Raw genomic sequence first — 20,893 nt, 5'->3', positions numbered from 1 at the left:
AATTGAAACACCTGAAATGACGTAAAACTCTAGAAGAAATGTGAATAGCATGGTGACACAATGACATTAATCAATTTAAGTGCTTTAACAAGAAACACGGGATCATGAAAGCAACATTCAAAAAACGATGCTTGTAGACACATATTAAGATTAAGGCAAATAATTAGATTACTGATGTCCATGTAAACTTCTTTAGCCCCTTTCACACAAGGATACTGGTAAATGTCTGCAAAATTTCTAGATTGACTTTACCAGTAGATTCATAAAAGCGCTGTTCACACAGGCAACGACGTTACGGAATTTTTCCCCGAAAAGAGCATTCCATCCAAGAGCATTCCATCCATTCCAAAATTCTGACATCATTAACCAGAAATAACCTCTAAACAGCTGCGCTTGTATTTGTAAAAAAAATTGCTACATTACAAACTCTGAGAATGGATCAGTATTGTGAACAACTTTGATGAACATATGGAGGAACAATTTCGCATGTCGAGATGTACATAATATGTGCGAGTACTGGCACTTACTGGCTGCTTTACGTGCACACGAATCAGGGCATGAAGGTAAACAAACAACGACTTATCATAAGCATTTTATCAATATTTTTTCCACATGCATTAGGAAGGAACATAGAAACGAACCCTGACTAACATCTAGAAGCTAAATGTGTCTGGAAAAATATTCAAAGGTTTTTATTCTCATAAACCGTGCAGATGTGAATGTGTCTGAGTGTTCTGATTGGCTAAAGTAGATGTTTCACGTCAGTGCATTCTAGACGTGAACACGCTCTTTTTGTCAATCTTCTGCGTTCACACAGCGCAGCATCTCTGCAAATTACCGGTAATGCCACAACTTCTCTTTCTGGAAAATATCTGGAACGAATTTACTGTTTTTTTCAAAAAGGGCCTGTTCACACATACAGACCTTTACTGAAAATTGCTGGTAATTTTCTAGAAAGGTCTGTATGTGTGAAAGGGGCTATTGACAATGGTAACCCCAGGTATATGTGACTTATTTATAACAAAAAAAGGTGTATGTGGGCTGATTCTTATTTGCTATTTTTTCCTAGCAATATCTGACAACACTAGTAAGTTAAAACATACATTATTCCTTGTGATTTTTTTTGCATTGCACAGATAAAATAAAGACACAACTCTAATAAGCTTTTAAATTAACAACTAGTTACGTTTGATCCCATACAAGGTCTGGGGTTTTTGTGAATGCAGTTTTTTTAAACTTAATTTTCCAGGAGTTAATCTGTTTTTGCATGTGGTTGTCTCTCCTGTAAATCACTGAACTGTTTGTGTACAGAAAAGGATTAAGAACGGAAATGGAAACTGACAACCCAATTTAGCTGCAGTATGTACATTGCGTCTGTTCCGAAGATTAACAAAAATCCTATGGATGCGGAATGACTTGAAGAAGAGTAAACAATGACAGAGTTTTCATTTTGGGCTGAACTAACCCTTCAAGAAAGATACAACTTGCAATTTTTACTGACAATTTAACTAAGTACATTTTAAATCCTTATGCATATATGGACGGTTTATGATCCATGACTAATTATTGAAGACATTTTGTACAATTATGTGGGTCTCTTGTGTATATGTTGACCTGTATATGCTTCACATTTTTTGTGAATATTATTTTAAATATTCTGCCTTACACTTGAAATTTCATGTGAAAAAAATGTGTCTATAATATTTATACAAGGTGCCAAATGTTTAAACATTAAGAGTGAATATCGTAAATACCAAATCAGTTAGTCATACTGAATCAAATGAAATTCGGAGGGCATCCTAATTTAAATGTAACATCAAACAGCGTTTTAATGAGCGAAGAGCTTCCAGCACAGCAAGATAAAGCACAAACTTTCAATAAAAAATGCTCCTCATGCAGATTCCGCAAAGAAAAAATCCACTTTTCAAAGTGAAAGGTGACAGTGTGCGGTCAGTCAGTCATCAGTTTCAATCTGTGTCCACCTCTTATCTTTCAAACATTAAATGTCATTCCTGACTTTGGGGTTATTAGTGTGCCAGGAAATATGCATGACTCTCAAACCGTAAATTTTCTTCAACAAATGATGTGTGAGCAGAACGCCGCTGGAATTTCGATTAAGAGGAGTGAGTGTTACTGGCAAAAAGGGAAAAGCATTAATGGGAGCTGTTTCGAATGTATTATTGTTATCTGTGCTTGTTTTCACTTGATTTGACAATGTGCAATTTAATCCTCCTGACATGATGAGCCGTTCCATGCAGTGGGATTGTATACTGTGTGTGAACATGCTTCGCTATTGACCTCAATAAAAGAAAGGACCAAACTGATGAAAGCTGTGTCTATGGGTGATTGCGCAACCTTCTCTATGGTACAGTATGAATGGGCTGTGGAGGGATTACATGGAGAGATTGGGATGAGCTCGCTCCTTATGGCCACATCTGCACAGGGAATTATGGGGGATGTGTGGCTGGCATCCCAGCAGATGGTGGACTGAGGTGGTTGATAACATAAACACTTGGCCAAGTTGAGTGCAATCTTGTCTTCAATTTAATGAAGGCGTTATCCTGAAGGGCTGAAAATTGTAGAATTAGAACAAAAATTTTGAAGATAAATATATAAATATTTGGTATGAAAGAAGTGTGTCGTGGACAAGTTCAGGGTATTTGCAGCAAGCTACATTTGATTTCAAGTAGTTTACTTAAGTAGCAATATTTATTTATTTAAATATACAACTATGCAATTATAGAATCTAATCAGAGACATATTTTTTCAGGCGCAGAAACAAATTAGGTTTGTTAAATAACCAATCATAATTAAAGTGACATAATATAAATTATTGCACATATAATTACTGTAAAACTGCAATAAAGAGCAATATGGTTATTTTAAAATATAACAAAAAACTAAACAATAAAATTTGTCCACTGTTTTAGTTATCTATTAATATGGCTGACTAACTAGGAGTTTTTGTGTGGGTCACTTCTTAGGCCAGTACTGGGTTTGAGAAAAAAAAAAAAACATTGTTACAAATAGCACTAAAATACTAACGCACACACGCACACACACACACACACACACACACACACACACACACACACACACACACACACACACACACACACACAGTATTAGGATTTTTAAAAAGATAATTTATTAAAACATTGGGTTGACCCCATGTGAAAGGAGATGATTAAAAGATGATACTTCCAGCTCTGATATCTGCCGATCAATTTTTTTTTTTTTTAACAACAAGAACAATAGCATCCAAAAAATGGGGAATACAATGCTTAATTTTTTTCACATCAAAGAAACAAATCAATAGAGAATAAAAAACAAAGAAATGTAATAAAATTACAGGGGAAATAAAAATTACAAACAATTTGCATTAGAAAATGATTCCAAAATTGCATACATCCTTATAGCTTTTTTTAAAATTGTATTTTAGGGTCTCGATATAATGCTTAAGATCAATTCTAAACAAATAAATGTTAGGCTTTTCATTGGACCATTTTTGTTATGTATGGTACTTCCCATATATAGTCATTAAATTAATAAGCACTTTTTGCTCCAAAGTTTTATTATTATTATAATATATATATATATATATATATATATATATATATATATATATATATATATATATATATATATACATACAGTATATATCAAAAATATACAAGAAAACTGAATTTGTAAATTTATAAGTTAAATATAACATATTCAGCATCAGACCAAAAGACCAAAACATTTGGATTTATGCGTATTCAAAAAACAGGTGTTTTATCGATTCCTTTTCTAATTCACAAAAAGTGCACACAAATTCCAATACTTGTTTCACTGGATAAATTAAATGAATTAGTTTATATGTCACTTCTTTACCTTTATTGGTGAGACAGTATTTACTGTCATTTATCAGCTCAAATAAGGAGTTCCAAAAAGGTTTGCATTTAGGCAACAATGTGGTTCTGCATAACTTTTAAATGTTATTATATTTATTGTCTATAAATTTCACACTATTGATAATTGATTAGAATATAAAAGATTGGATTCAAAAGACATATTAAAAGATAGTTGAAAAGGTCGAATTGCATCAAAAACTATTGCAAATTCTTTAGCAGTTTAGGGAATCCTGTAATAATTGAAAAATTCACAATAACTAAAAAGTTGTCCATTACTTTTGAATATCTGTCTCACTAATACAAGTGCCGATCAAAACAGCTGTACGAATGCTTTATTTACATCAGCTGTTACGCATGCGCAGTTTCTGACAGTGAATCGCGGCTGTGTGAAAAAATAAAAGCAAACAGCAACGTGTTGTGACGTTTTGGATTTTGCTATGTGGCGGCAGAAGAACTTCGTTCAGTACTACCTAAGTTGGCACCTGAAAGTGTAACACTTCAGAATACAGTGTATTCTTTGAGGTAAGTCACGGTTAAAAGGCAATTTATTAAAACACTGGCTCTGTTATGGACAGCAAGCGTGTAGCTTGGTTTGCTGTATCGTTTTTGTCGCGCCCCTTTTCATCACGCCACTGATTATAAATAAAACTTAAAAACAGTGTCACGGTTTTAGTTCATGAGATTGTGTACATGTTTGAGCACCCAGAGATTGGTAATAAGCAAAGGTGTTTGCATGCCTCTTTATGGCGATTAAAATCTGCACGTCACATAACGTTATTTTAATACGATTATGGTTTCTGTCTGAACTTAATCCCATCAATTGTAATATTGCTTCAACATGGCAGAGATTTAGATGTTAGAGAACTATGCTAGTTTGCTATAATCTTGCACAAAACTGAGCTGAGTAATAAGATAAATATATTTATTTTGTATATTTTTGAAAGTTTCTGTACAATAGAGATTTCTTGATTTTTTTCAACACATTTCTAAACTTAATAGTTTTAAAAACTCATTTCTCATGATGACAGTAAATAATATTTGACTAAATATTTTTCAATACACTTCTATATAGCTTAAAGTGACATTTAAAGGAATAACTAGGTTAATTAGGTTATTTAGGCAGGTTAGAGTAATTAGGCAAGTTATTGTATAATGGTTTGTTCTGTAGACAATCGAGAAAAAAATATAGCTTAAAGGGGCTAATAATATTTTCCTTAATATTGTGTTAATTAAATCTGCTTTTATTCTAGCCAAAATAAAACAAATAAGACTGTTTTCCAGTAGAAAAAATATAATCAGACATACTGTGAAAATTTCCTTGCTCTGTTAAACATCATTTGGAAAATATTTTAAAAAGAAGAAAGAAATTCAAATGGGGCTAATAATTCTGATTTCAACTGTATATCTGTTGAATGAGCTGGCCAGTTTGTTATTTGCCTATAGGCTTCAGTTTTTAATTTAATTAAAAGTTTTAACAGATAAAAAAGTAATGATAGATGATAATAAATATGTACTTTAAAAATAAGGATATTTTCATATTTTCTTATTCTAAATTTTCATTATTTATAAAACTAAAATAAAACTTAAGCAGGTGGCACACCAGAAGCGCCGCTCGGCGCCGCGACACGGCGCGTACATGACAGTTTAAAGTATCACACACCAGCGGGCACATTCAAATGATATTTAACATGAAACTAATCAGATGGCGATTTGTGTCGCGGCTGAAAAATGAACTGCGTCCTGAGTCGTCGCCGGACCCCGCCGACTGCCACCGACTTGCGGCGCCGATGTGTGTATCCTAATAGAAACCTATGTTTAGAATTCTAAAATACATGGCGCTGCATGGCCGAGCGGCGCTTCTGGTGTGCAACCTGCTTTACAGTTTAAATTCACATTTGTAAATAAACACTTAATAGTAGTAGTAATATAGTATGATAAGAAATGTAACAAAATGGTAGGAAGTATTTCTTAGTACATCAGAAAGTGCGGTTATGATAACTATCCGACAAGTTAATCCAGCAAAAATGTGTTCCTAAATGTCACTAAAATGCAATATTTATACCTCATAATTACATAGAAAATCAAGCGAATAACTGCAAAAATGTTCAGTTTTCAGAAAAAAATAACCATCCCTTTTAATAAACTGGATAGGGGCCAGATAGTGTTATGTTAAAAGAATGTTTATTAACTGATGAATTATTAATAAGTACGATTAATAAGTATTAATAAAAGAGGGCAGTACTACCTCAGCGATTACTTTTAAAGTTCATTTCTTTTTCACACTTCATTTTTTAGATCTCATTTATGTAAATACTTGTACATATTATACTATTCAATGTATAAGCATTTCCATGCAAATGTCAATCTTGCCTTAAAAAAAATAATTTTCACCAAAATAGGGAAACCGTTTTTAAGTTTTTTGTGCAAGCAAGAATTTTACAGTACTTTAAAAATACTCAAAAATGTCTCTAAAAAAATTTAAACTATTATAATTGATTTACCAAAGTCACACAAGTTGCAATTTCACATTGGTCACATCTATAATGGAGAGACGTCACATCCATAACGACACTTTTTCCTCATAGATGCAAAAATATTAAATAAAATAAAGTAATAATTGTTGTTCTATAGTGAGCTATCTTTCATACTTTTGATTATCATGATTTCTTTTGGATTGTGCAGTTTATTTCACAGAATTTCTACAAAGTATGTTGTATACTGCAAACTCGCATACTTTTTTGGTCACATCCATAATGCATGTTTATTTTCCTCATTTAAAGTACAAAACATGTTTACAGAATGATATTTTTCTGGTTCCATAACCGTGGTCAGCTGTTCTGAAAAATATAATCAGATGTTTCTATAAAGAAGAAAGAAAGAAATGATACTAGCTTAAATAATATTTAAATAGTATAGAATATTATAGTTCAAATTATAAATGTTTTTAGATTAATTGTTAAAATGGCTCGCCACAGAGTTATGTATAGTGGGATGGTTTTAATAATAATAATAATTAATAATAATGCTAGTGCAGTTTTATAGACATTTACCTGACAAGTATCAACAGATACTAAATTTTAAATGAAAGATTGGATCAGGGCATGGAAAACCTTCAATCAGGACAATCCTTGATAATTATCACTGTCCGTAAAATCAGATTGTGGATCTTGGATTAGGCTGAATATCTGCAAAAAAAGAAAAACCAGTACAACCACAGATATTTGTACAGATGAAAGCGATTTCGTGTGTTAAATTCAATATTTATAGGAAGCTATTCTGCCAGCACCATCATAATGAAAGTAAATATTGTAACAAATAATTTTTTAACTTCACATTAAACCATAAAGCGCAGCGTGAAGTGAGAGAAGTAAACGGCTCCCTCAGCAGATGAAACCACCCTGTGGGAAAATGATCACAAAAAAGCCCGTCTAATTTACCTTTGCTTTTGCTTTCATCTCTCAAAAACACGCTCACACACACTCACAGCGAAACCTTATTTTAAAAACATTTATGCAACACACTTTAACGCCCCTGGTAAACATTCACACATACACCGATATACTTGCTTAAAGAAACTATTTACATATAAATCTACATGAATATAGAGACTGAGTGCATATATGAACGCAAAACACAAGAACAAATCATGCGTTTTTGCATCAGTCACTTCTCAAACACTATTGTACAGTAAATCTGAGAAAAGCACTACACTGTAGGCTTTTCCGAATGATCCCGGAGACATGAAGGATGTTAAATACACAAAGGGGTGTGTGGTGTTTACATGCATTATTCAGCACTAATTACTTTCATATCCTGTGCATTCAAATTTATTTTTAAAAATTACCATTTTAAACAGCCACCTTTCTTATAACAATACAATAAGTGTACTTCACTGCGTACACAAAAACCTGTTCGTATGCACTTGAAAGCACGACCATAGTTACTCACATAAGTGTTTTTCCCTTCTCATCAACATATGAATGCACCTTTTTTTCATTTCAACAAAGCCAGAATAAAATGTAGGCACTTTTTTATATTAGAAATTCATGTACATTTGCATGGTTTGATTATATCTCAATGTCAACTGCGTGATCACAACAGTTCTAAATTAAAAATCAGCTTAGGACCTTTACCAGTCCATCACACAACCCTCAGATGGATAATCCCCCGCCATCATACACAAATATTACAAATGATATTTTCCCCCCTGCTTAAAATCGTCTAGACAGCCTGCTGTTTGATGAAAGTTCTTCAGGGCTGAAAATGCAATATGGTGTGTAGTCATGCGCTGGTATAAGATTCTAACGGTATGATAACCTTGGATAAAAATATCACGATTTCACAGTATTACAGTATTTTGATTACTGATCTAAAATATATTCTTTTTAAATGTCTGGGTAAAAAAAAATAATAATTTAAACAAAACCTAAAAAAAACATTTAAAATATTTTGAAAATCCTTGACTTTTCCAAACTGCGGTATCCCTTGAAAATGGTTATCGTACCATGCCTAATGGTGTGTAGTATGAAGACATTTGCAACTCATTTGCGCATGATGATAATGCTATTTTATATTAAATGTATTAGGAAATAATAATACACATGTATGGAGGAAGATTTTGAAGTAGGCCAGCACAATATATCATTTTAGGATCAATATTGCTTTGTGAGCATCTGCTATAGTCACATTGCAAAGATGTGCAGTGTTGAGCCTGAATCAAAGCACTTTATTGTAGTTTTTGAGCACTGTATTTATATGAAATTTATATGATTTATGCAAAACAACAAACATTTCTTACTTAAAATTTTTGTCTTGTTTCTAGTCCAAATATCTACATTTCAAGTAGAAAACAAGATTATTTCACTTGCCCCACTGGCAGAAAAACTGTTAATTTTCACTTATTTCTTCTGATGGTGAAAACAAAACAATATTTTTACTTTTACTTTTATTTATTTTTATATTTCCCTCTTTATTTATAGCTTTAAAAATATATATTTGGACTAAAAACAAGAAAAAAAAAAACGAAAACATTTTCCCCCCATTGTGATTATTCAATCTATGTACCTGGATACTGTTAGTCTCTCTAAATATAGTCAAATAGTGCTATTTAAACTATCTTGTGAAACTGTATTCATATCATGATATTTATCGCAGAAAAACAAAATATCACAATATCAGAGTTTAAAATATCATGCAGTCCTAATTTTGAAGCACAATATATAAAATAAAAAGGTATTAATATCATGGCGGCATAAACTAGGATATAAATATATATCCTAATATAGATATAGGTAGATTTAAGAGAGATATAAACTAGGCCTGGCTGATTAATCATTTCTATAACGAAATCCTTACAGAGCCTTACAGAGCTATAAATAAATACGTCATCATTACGCCATCATTACATCATCGCCAAGGAAAGTAAATAAAAGGATTATTCTAATGCACTGATTGCGTTGTTATTCCTGTACGAAATGTAGTCATTCTTATTTCTGTAGTACGATAAGCAGTCTTATTTTTGTGTCATATATTATTGCTTGGTTTTTTTGAGACGTTGTAGTTTGTAATAGCTTTATCTGAAGTGCACATTAGTGTGAAATGTTCTCTTTGGTTACAGTTAGACTTTAAAAATATATATGCCTAGAATGGGTTTCATAACTTTGTCTGTGTGGCAAAAAAAATCATACATTTTCAGAGTAGCAAAAGATTTCTCCATCAAAAAACTTTTCTTTTGAAATATCAGTTTTCTTTTAAACCTATATTACGCTCAAAAATATTTTTTTCTGCTTGTTCAAACTATTTATTTAAAATGAAATAAAATTATTGAGATTTTGCAACCCAGTCTCATTTTGAAAATGTACCACTATATATATATTTCTGGAGAGCGCCAAATACATCCCAGGAGGTATGTTTTTTTTTTGCAGTTTTCCCAAATCCACTAGAGGCCGATGAGTACGCTTTTGAGATCTCAAGTTTCTCCTGCTCTTCTTACGTAATTCCACCAGAGGCCGCTGCTGACTGAATGGCTGACTGACTGACTGACTGACCACCCTATAATTAACCCAAACAATAGTGTTTTCAAAAGCACAGATTGACCGGCCCACCCACTTACCCAAACCCAACCGACAGTGTTTTAAAAAGCTTTCCAAAAAAAGAAAAGTCCTCGCCTGATTTTCCATGTTTTCAGATTTTACCACAGTCTATATCTTACCCGCTTTCTGTAAAAAATTCTTTGCAGGACTCAAACCCCATCATCGTGGTCAACTTTGCATCTCTAGTCCTTCCAATGTGATAAGTGGTCAGGAAACTGCATCATACCGCCCTGTAGCTTTCGTTTTAAAGACAGAACGTCCCCAGGGAAAATGTATATAGGGTTACACTTTCAGAATGAGTCTGTGTTGGTTTTTTGGGGGACGACTTAATTGTTTTATGTTCAGTCTGCTTATTTTTGTAAGGTTAACTTAATTGATTTGTGTTAAGACAACAAGAATGAATTTTGTGGAACCCTGAATTATTTTCCACAGCGTAAGCTGCAGCATAACATGCATGAATTTTAAAAAATGCAAGTCATTAACAAATACCCATTGCGTCATGTTTAGTATATGCCACTAAACCCCAGGTCACCGCAGAAAGACTGTCTATGTAATGAGTGTGTCACTTTGGATTAAAGCATCTCGTAAACAACTGCTTACAAACAAGATTTTATGATGCCTCAGGGTGACCCTCCGCAGCACAGGGTTAAACAAACCCAAACAGACACACGGGAGAAAGTCTCGTAAATGACAGGCATCAGCAAACTCTCACACCATGCATCATGACATCCGTTAGCTCTCTCTCGCAAACTTTGAATGTCACATTTCATGACCTTGTCTTTCCAAAATCACAAAGGACGTTATCGGGCTTGTGAAAACGTGATATTGAATCGTAAACCCGCAGACAGGAAACGTTCTTTGGCCACAGACAGGCACTGATGGAAAGCGGCTTCTCATGAAATGTCACATGCATGCATGAATAAGCAAAACACTCAAGCGAACACACACACATGCGCACACACTCAAACCGCCCTGGGTCCAAGCACCACCACCATCAAATGTTGATCTGAATCTTGCACGACATGATAAAAGCTTCGTCCTCAGCTTCCAAACCAATTCATTTCTGGCCACAGAATGTTTTTTTGCATTCATTTTTCTTCACCCTAATGACTACAGAGGCATAATTTATGACTTAAAGGCGTGGACGAGGCATGCAGAGCTTCTGTTTGTTCTTAATGAGAACATTTCAGCAGATCATGGGCATGTGCTTTGATTTGGCTCTTTGAAACAATTCTGTGTCCTGCTGGTTTTGGTAGCTTGAAGTTGACTGTGATCCATTAGTTATTGTGTCCTTGAAAAAGGGCTCTTAAACTTGATGAGTAAAGTGTAAGTTGCTTAGAATAAAGGCATGGAATAGATATTCATGTATTTATAGTATTTTAACATAGACTGAATCAAGAGCTGTCCACATTTTTCAGCAGGGCTGCTTCTGGAAATCCTTTCCACATTCAGTTTCCCATAGGGATTTAAAAACTTTGTAGAAGCCATGAACTAAACCAACTACTGTCATGAGCCTTTGTTTACCTGTGTTCTATGTGCTTTCTGTTTTGTCTTGTTAAGTTTTCCCACCATCTGTTACTTTCAGTAGTTCCACCTGTGTCACACCCCTGTTTGTAATCTGTTTAATCATGTCTTCTGTATTAGTACCCCTGAGTTCAGTTTATTTGTTGTCCAGTATTGTGTTGCTTGCTGTGTCCCAATTTACATACTTAAACTACACCCGAAAAGTTTTTCCTTTTTTTTTGTAAAGAAAAAGCATATACGTTTGAGTCTGAAACAGAAGAGTATGCAAACTTTGGGACATACCACTTTCTTGTTAACAGATCGTTATGTTGCTTTGTTATGTCACCTGTCAATCATCTCGACACCTCATCCACATTTCTCTCGTATTTGTTCACATACCTTATTGGAGAAGCAGTCGCAGCAGGTTAATCTGCCATTTGCCATTCATGCAGAGAAATCTCAGCTCTTTGGGTAATTATGCATCCAGAAATTAATGTCCAAATATATCTTCATGTAAGTTCACATTGTCATTGCAAATAAAATATAACATGGCAGACACGGTTTAAATATCTTCCAATTGGCTAGATATTGATTAACAGTCATTCAAATAACTTTACCAAAACCTCTCTACTTGATGGTTGGTTTTGCTTGTCCGCCATGTTTGTAGTGGCGGACACTTTTTTCAAAAATGTATATTTCGAATCAAATTCACATCCAACGTGCAATGTTTTGTGGGCAATATTAGCGGTTACAGTATCGACGCTTCTACACTTAGAATTTTTACTGGAAATAGTAAACCATCCGGTAACCTTTGAATTACTGTTTTCAACAAACTATGGTTTGGGACATACTAATTCTATTTTCGAATACTATTTACGATGGATAGTATGTAAATTGAGATGCAGTAACTATGTCCATGTCCTGGCTGCATTTTGATGTTCTAATGCCTGTTGTGAGTTTTTTTGGAAATAAATATGTGCTTTGTTTGTGTAGTTCTGTGTTGAAAGTTGCTTTAACACATTTAAATAATAAACAATAATCTGTAATTGTGTTGATATTAGAGATTCACCAAATTCTTGACTGCTGTAAATTATCGGCCGAAAATAGGTCATGCTGTGTCACCCAGTATTGTTCAGAACACTTGTTTTACTTTCCCACCAGCAGTATCTGCCTTTAATCATGGTTGGGATACTCTTTTTAAAGTAGAAGCATTAAAAACTTATGTTGAATGGTATATTGTTATCGTTCAATATAAAAAGAAAATGATTGAGATTGCATTTTCATCAAATCGCCTAGCTCTAGGTACAAGACTCTGTAAAGGAACAGTTCTCCGAAAAATTTAAATGAACCCATCATTTACTCATCCTGAGTCCATCCTTGGTGTATACAACTTTTTTTTTCTGTCAGAAGAACACCGTTGGAGTACTTTTATATTTTATCCTGACAATTCCATAGTGTATAATGGGGTTAAAGAGTGGCTTTTATTTCAAAAGCACGTAAATCCCTGGTCAAATTAGTAATAAAACCCATACTCATCCAGGGGGTTAATGTCTTGTGAAGGAGACTAATTTTTGCTGTAAAAAACTTAATTTATTAAATTAAATTTGAATTTAAACTCCAATCACTGACTTCCTGTGGCGGCTGATTTCACGTTATGTCCTATAATGTATGCAACGTATGATGCATGACATTGTAAAAGTTATATACTGTATAATGTTGCAGTAATGCCAAGCCTTTTAGGTTTCTTGTTAGTTACTATCTGTGGTAAACAGTCTTTGGTAAGTGGTTCCTGTGAGGCGCGTTCTGCTACAAATTTGTCTTATGTCATGCATCATGTCATACATCATACAGTACATCAGTCTCACATAACGTGCGTTCGACCAACGCCTCAAGTTAGGGATTTGAGTTTGTAATTTAAAAATGTTAATTATTTCTCTTACAAAACATTGATCGACTTTTATAAGACATGTGTTAACCCCTTGGTGAAATATGGGTTAGGCATGGATGATTACTAGTTTTAAGTTTTATAGCACTTTGGAAAAAAGTTTGGACTTTGGACTTTTGGTCATTGTTTTAAAATGTCTGAAATTTGCCGTTATAACTTTCCTACAGTATATTTACGTTTTGTTTTCTTAGGGCAACATATCTCCAGCAGAAAAGTGTCCTCCACCTTAAAAGCTACTGGTCGGCCTACGATTCAGCAAATATCTAATAAACAAATTGCTTATAAACCAACATCCAAGTATGCTATAAAGTGCAGTGGCTCAGTTTATATCCGCAGAAAAGAAAGATATCCAAAGATGCCTTTTCAAGGTGTAAAGAAATTTGTGTTTTTGAAACTAATGAAGAAAGCAGAAGTCAATGATTTATTTTAATTATTTAGCCTGGTGTGTTTACTGCTCCAAAAATATTTAAAATGTTTTTTGAAACAAAATGTATTGTGTTAAATGGAAAAAAATGCTGTTTTTTATCCAGACATTTAATTAAAAGGAACATATTTTAAAGCAGTAATCACAATAGCGTGATATTTTTACCTAAGGTTACAGTATCATACAATCAAAATCCTACACAGGCCTATGCCTGGTATGGGTTAGTTTGAAGATGGATTTATGCAGTTTTAGAAGCTTCAAAATAAAAGCCACTTTCCAGCACTCTTAAACATGATGGAAGAGCCAGGATAAAATTGTAAAGTACTCTTCGTCTGAAAAAAAAAGTCATATACAAAGATTATGGCCTGAGGGTGAGTAAATTATGGGGTAGTTAAAAATTTTGGGTGAATTATTCCTTTAACAGCTTTTATAAGGAACATAACTATACTCCTGTGAAGCATTATAATTGTTATAATTTAATTAAAAATCACACAGAAGTATGTAACTGTTCATACTGTATTATCATTGGCAGTAACAGTGATAGTTTATGTTACCACTGCTTTGGTTTGTGACGTGAAGGAGGGTGAAGCCTACAGACTTTTTCATAAGGTTGGCTTGATGTGTGTGTTAGTCACTAGTGAGTCACTACTGTAGGAGTTTGTAGGCTTCCCACTTGACGCCAAAGTGTGTGATGTGTAAAGCCTATACTTTTTTTTGGTCTTGCTAATTCTGTACCCCAGTGTCCTAGGACTATTGTGTCTTCTAGTTTGGCTTTCCAACATTATTTTAGACATTTAATATTTCCATTTTAAACATTTGAAATTAATTTATTAGCACGGTCACATCACAGCAAGAAGGTCCCAGTCCCTGCTGGGCCAGTTGGCATTTCTGTGTGAAGTTGGCATGTTCGTGTGGGTTTCTTCCAGTTGCTTGGGTTTCCCCCACAGTCCAAAGACATGCTCTATAGGTGAATTTGATGAGCTAAATTGGTCGTAGTGTATGAGTGCGTGTGAATGTATGGGTGTTTCCCAATACTGGGTTGTGGCTGGAAGGGCATCCGCTGCATAAAACATATGTTGGAACATGTGGCGGTTGTTATGTATTTGTGTTTTTTGTGCTGTGTTTCTCTGTTTTTTTTTTTCCTCTCTCTCTCTCGCTCTGTTCTACCGTATCTGCTCTCATGTATTCTCAGGTTCCGTTCATTGGTCCATTCAGCTGTCAGTCATTCCTCCCCGGTTACGTCACTCTTACGTCACATCCAATAAGAAAAGACCACCCGTGTTAAAAGCGCGCGCCAGACCACTCGCTTTTTCTTGCTTGCATTTTTCTCTTTCGCTGTTTTGTCGCTTGTTTGTATTTACCGCGTGCGTTTAGAAATTACCCTGTCTAACTGTGTTTTGTTGTTGCTCGTTTCTGTGTGCACGTTATCCGTCCGTTATTCGTACATTGTTTTTAGTTTATCATTGTTAACGAGGCTTGGACGAAGCGGACAGGTAAGAAGGTCACGTGACATACATTTCGCAACACATAGGACTACTCTGCTGTCTAGTACACTAGGTTAGGGGCGAGCGCCACTCCTAGTACTTTTTGGATAGATAGAGTAGATAGTTAGGACTCGGAAGATCTTCGTGTGTTAATTATACTGTTTTTCACATATTTAGTTAGCTAGATGCTTCTGGGAAGTTAGATTTAGTTTGGGTTTTGTTCTTTTCATTTCTTTAGCGCCGCCCCGTCCCTTCTGCCAGCTCTCTTGTTTTTCCCGTCTTTATTTGTTTCAGTGTTGTACATATTGTAAATAGTATATTTTTGCCTTACTTACTTTTTCTTTATTTTTGATTAATTCGTTGTTGTTGTTCACTTTGGGATTGTAAATAAAAGCACACATATTTTGGCATTACTTTGGTTGTCTTTCCACTCATTCACTGTTTATATAAATATATTTTAATTAAATAAATGTCAAACCCCACAACCCTAGAATAACATCAGGGGTTTGTAACATTTTTGGGGGCTCGTCCGGGATCATTTAACCCATTTTTAAACAATTAAAATTATTTGTATTTATAGTTTGTTTGAGTGTGAAAGCAACCTGCTAATTTACAAAGGCCCACAGTAGGCCCAATCCGCGGAATGCGCTGCTCAGGTAAACGCATTCTGCTGTGGCGACCTTTATAAAGTCAGACTAAGTCGAAGGAAAATGAATGAATGAATATTAACACATTAAAGGAACATCCCACCTATAATTTGAATTTTGTTGTCATTTACTTATACTCAAGTGTTTGTAAACTTGTATGAATTTCTTTTTTTTTCTAAACACAAAACAAGATATTCTGAAGAATGTTAGAAAAGTAGCCATTTGCTGCGTTTCCTTCCACCTATTTTTATGCTCATTTTGCATATGCGCATAAAAAAGGTTAATGGAAATGCCAAGATGCATGTAAAAATTTTGAAAATGTGCCTAAAAACATATGTGCATTACTGAGTAGGATAAACTTTTTATTCGATAAAAAAGATACTCAAAAACTGCGATTGAAACACTTTACCAAACAAATTTCAGGATGCGCATTATAAAAGGTTATGTGATTTTGTTATAAGAGATCATGTGATGATAAAAATGTGCGTGAATAAACAAACCAGCAAGCTGAGCACATTGTAAAACATCTGAAATGTTGTTTTGGTCATTCTAAAACTCCTTACCAGTTAAGTTTTAGTGTTATTTTATTATTAATTACCTCCAGAACTGTCCAGAGCATCTGTACTCTGCGTCTCAGGCCTTCAAATGCCACCTCTCGTTCACTGCGTGTAAGTATTGCCTTCTGAGGCGCAAGTCCTTTATTAAATAAAGAAAAAATTTACACTTCTCAGACCACAGTAAATTCCGTTTTTACTGTTAATATTTACCGCCAGTAAATCAAGAAGTGACGATTTTGTTCTCTTTGACTCGTTGGATGAAAACGCTACTTTATTTGCACGTCTTTTATGCGTTAATCCAGTATAGCGCACAAAGTTAATTTGCATTTTTGGATGGAAACATAGCTACTGACATCCATAGTAGTTACAAAAATCCTATAGAAGTCAAAGCATATCTTTCTTTGTGTGCAGCAGAAGAATTTACATTCTTTTTGTGGTGATCTATCTCTTTCAAAATTAAAAAGGAAATTCCCTTAGGAAGAAGTTTAAGGATGCAAACAATCCTTACATTTTCTAAAAACTTTGTTTACAAAGAAACAAACATATGACAAAATCAAAGCGCTGCTAAAATACACCCACATACAAACTAAAACAAGAAAGAACTAAATTAAAACAAAATATCAAAGAATGTAAGAGAAGAAAGGAAGAATTTACCTATAAAACGTACATACAAAATTTAAACACAAACACAAATAATAAAAAAACATATTAAATTGAAAGAACAAAAATTAAAAATATAGATTTAGCTAATTTAATCTAAACCTTCAATTTAGGGGTTCGTTCCTCGTATGTTACTCTAATAGCTGGATTTGGATATTTTGACATGATCCAGGATTATTTTGTTCTACAAAAGTCATTTCAGGTTGCAGTTCCACACTTTTTCTTGTGGTTTTATGTTGTTCTACAGAAAGTGTACATTTATGGAGGCTAACAAAGGGCAGGGCTGTCAAATTTGATGACAATTTATTTATATTTATTTTAAATATAATATTTAATAATAACTATGATATTTTTAATTATGTTCTTTTAATGTAATTTAGTTTTTATTGCTTTCATGTTGCTTTTCATTTTCATTCCTTACTTAAAACAATATCGCCTACAATAATTTACCACCAACAGTTATGTACACCTTTTTGACTGTATTTCTATCTGTGCCTACATGTGTGTAATGTGTTTTTTTTTTTCTTTACGTATTAATTGTCTTTCACGTATTTATTGTCGACATAGCTAATAGTATTTTGTTCTGTTTTTGGAGTGTGTCATTGTATTTTGCACTGCCTGGAGCAAGCACCTAAAAAACCCAAAAAGTTAACGTAACTCAAACCGTTTGAGGAAACCGATTGCAACAAACTATTTCAGTTCAAAAGCTAATCCTAATGAGTTCTGTGAACTTAATCCATTTGAGTAAATGAAGCAATTTGAGAACAGTAAAACCCAATAAATGAAGAGAACTCAAACCAACTGAGTACTGTAAAACCCAATAAGTTTACTCGAACCTTTTGGGGAAACTGATTACTATGTCCTTATGCCCCATTCACACGGGGTGTCAGCGTCAACGCTTCCCATTCACTTTGAATGGGTGATGTCAGGTGTTGCCGAACTGCATTGTCGATCCGTCGGACCTGCTTCAGAGGCATTGCTCGCTGCAGAAGTTGGACTAGCTCAACTTTTCAAGCGCCAACGGAAGCGTCAGCCAATCACATTGCTGTATGCAAATACACCAGCTAGACAGTGGCCTATTGCTAACTGAATTTCATTGGCTGACACTTCTTTGACGATCGATTCAGCCCCAACTTTAGACACGCCTTCAGTCAAGCGTTGACCCTGAAGCCCTGTGAATGGGGTGTCAAAGGACATAATTAAAAATATCATAGTTTTAGTAATTTAATATGAAAAAATTGTCATCAAATTTTACAGTCCTGTCCGTTCTGGCCTTCCTGAGTACAAGCATGTTTGTGAGCATCTATACTGTACACTTTCTGTAGAACAACATAAAAACCACAAGAACAAGTGTGAAACTGCAACCTGAAATCACAAACCTCACTTTCTCCAGTGACCTTAAATCAACTCATGCACCGTCACCTCGCAAAAACCCAAACAAACACCCAGAGCTCCAACATGCCTGCAGGTCATAATAGTGACACGGCGGTGTAGCAACACCACCATCTGCACCACCATAAAATAATAACTCGGCTTCAGCTTCTTCTGGAGAAATGAATCTGCTCGTAATGATGGAGCGCTGTGCTGGTAGCATGGCAGGTTTCTGAAAGGCGTATGTCCTGAAGGACGGAGTAAATTACTGTGTATCTGTGCGTCTGCCAACGGTCAGCTCAGCTCGTTGCCAGTGACCTTCAGTACTACTGTTGTTCCTTCGAACAGACTTGAGTAATTGCGATCAGAGCTTGTAAGGACTGTGTGGTGTGGAGGGCGACTTCTGAAGACCAAAAACATCAATCTGTTTCAATCAAGATGTCAGTGTGAGATTGAGAAATATACAGTATAAGTACATATGTGTGAATGTAGACATACTGTGCGCAAAGGTACATACAAAGAACATATAACTCATTTTTTTTATATAACAGTCTTTTAAAAACATTTTTGGTGTCTAAATAAAAAACGTAACTGAATTAAATTAATACATTTTATTTACTTTTTAAAAAATATATATTATTTTGTTACATAGTATGTAAGATGTGTGGTAAATTATATTAAATACACTACCTAACATAAGTCTTGTCATTTATTCCAGTTGTAAGAGCAACAATTAAAAACTTGACTTCTAGTTGATCATTTGAAAAAAAGGACAGAAGGTAGATTTTTCCAATGAATCATCTGTTGAACTACATCCCAATTATCACAAATACAACAGAAGACCTATTGGAACCTGCATGAACACAAGATTCTCTCAGACATCAATCAAGTTTGGTGAAGGAAAAATCATGGTTTGGGGTTACATTCAGTATGGGGTGTGCGAGAGATCTGCAGAGTGGATGGCAACATCAACAGCCTGGGGTATTTAGACATTTGTGCTGCCTATTACATTACAAACCACAAGAGAGAGCAAATTCTTCAGCAGGATAGCGCTCCTCCTCATACTTCAGCCTTCACATCAGAGTACTTGAAGGCGAAGAAGGTCAAGGTCTTCCAGGATCGGCTAGCTCAGTCACCAGATATGAACATTATTGAGCATATCTGGGGTAAGATGGAAGAGGAAGCATTTAAGATGAGTCCAAAGAATCTTGATGAACTCTGGGAGTCCTGCAAGAACACTTACTTTGTCATTCCAGAAGATTTTATTGATACGTTATTCGAGTCATTGCAGAGATTTATGGATGCAGTCGTCTAAGCTCATGGGAGTCATACAATATTAATTCTTTTTCCACTGCACTATGACTTTACTGTATATTCTATTTAACATTTCTGTTAACTGACAATACTTTTGTCTAAGCAAAGTCAGGCCTTACTGTCTTATTTAAACAATTAGAAATCAAGACATGATCATATTTTATTTTGTTAAAATAAGTGTAATCTAGAGACTTTTGCCTTTCATATAAGTCACTTCTGATACTAAATGATCAACTAGAAGTCAAGTTGTTATTTGTTGTTCCTAAACTTGGATAGGCAACAAGACTTTTGTCAGGTAGTGTATATGATATAAGTTAAAGCATGGAAATTTCAGAAAATACCAACACTAAAATAAAAACTTTAAAGTGAAACTTCCAAACACACACATGCACACAAATAACAATCAAAAATGTAAACTTTAATAAATAAATTGTATACAAAATTAATTTACATTAAATTAAAGAGACTATGTACATTTAAACATAAAATTATTTACTGCATTGACTCTGGCAGCTTTAAAAAACTAAAGCTAAAAGTGATGTGTGAAATCCACAAAGGCAAGTATTAAATTATAATATTAAAATAAAATAATACATTTAATTTGCATTACACTGCCTAAATGTCTATTTAATAATCATGGGGAGTGTTGTAAAAATGGATGCATTGGTGCATGGCGAGCTGAGGTGGGTTAAATAAAAGAAATAGTGGGACCCGCGGGTTGGAAAAAAAACTGACCCGTGCATCACTACCATGTACTACTTCAGCAGATTATTAGTTCACATTGTTTTTGGGTTTTAGTCAGTCATTCATCACTTCAAAGTGCCACAAAAAAGAATAAAAATCAGAAATGATTTGCTTACCTGAAAAATGTTTAGAGTGTTATCCAATTTATTATTTATCATAACAGATTTTCACACATTTATATAATATAAGAAATAAAAGCTACATTTTGAAACCAAAAATGCTGTTGCAGTTAATATTAATGAATGAACATTTGGGA

At 34.3% G+C, this 20,893-nt stretch overlaps 2 protein-coding genes across 2 annotated transcripts in view; both read left to right on the top strand.

Moving 5' to 3' along the window:
• mtnr1bb (melatonin receptor 1Bb) overlaps positions 1-2,320 on the top strand; it is a 41,375-nt gene extending 39,055 nt beyond the window's left edge. Inside the window, exon 4 of the transcript XR_012385790.1 lies at positions 976-2,320. The gene's annotated coding sequence lies outside the window, so the exon portion shown is untranslated. The remainder of the gene's footprint in view (positions 1-975) is intronic.
• Positions 2,321-4,326: 2,006 nt separating this feature from the next.
• Positions 4,327-20,893, top strand: part of cd209 (CD209 molecule) — a gene marked incomplete in the record, with an annotated part of 59,915 nt that continues 43,348 nt past the window's right edge. The window contains 1 exon segment of the mRNA NM_001199373.2: positions 4,327-4,418.

The sequence above is a fragment of the Danio rerio genome, chromosome 10 (genome assembly GCF_049306965.1).
Source record: "Danio rerio strain Tuebingen ecotype United States chromosome 10, GRCz12tu, whole genome shotgun sequence".
In the NCBI taxonomy this organism is placed as follows: Eukaryota; Metazoa; Chordata; class Actinopteri; order Cypriniformes; family Danionidae; genus Danio; species Danio rerio.
The sequence above is the reverse complement of the archived record's forward strand: the minus strand, read 5'-3'. Positions and strand labels throughout refer to the sequence as shown.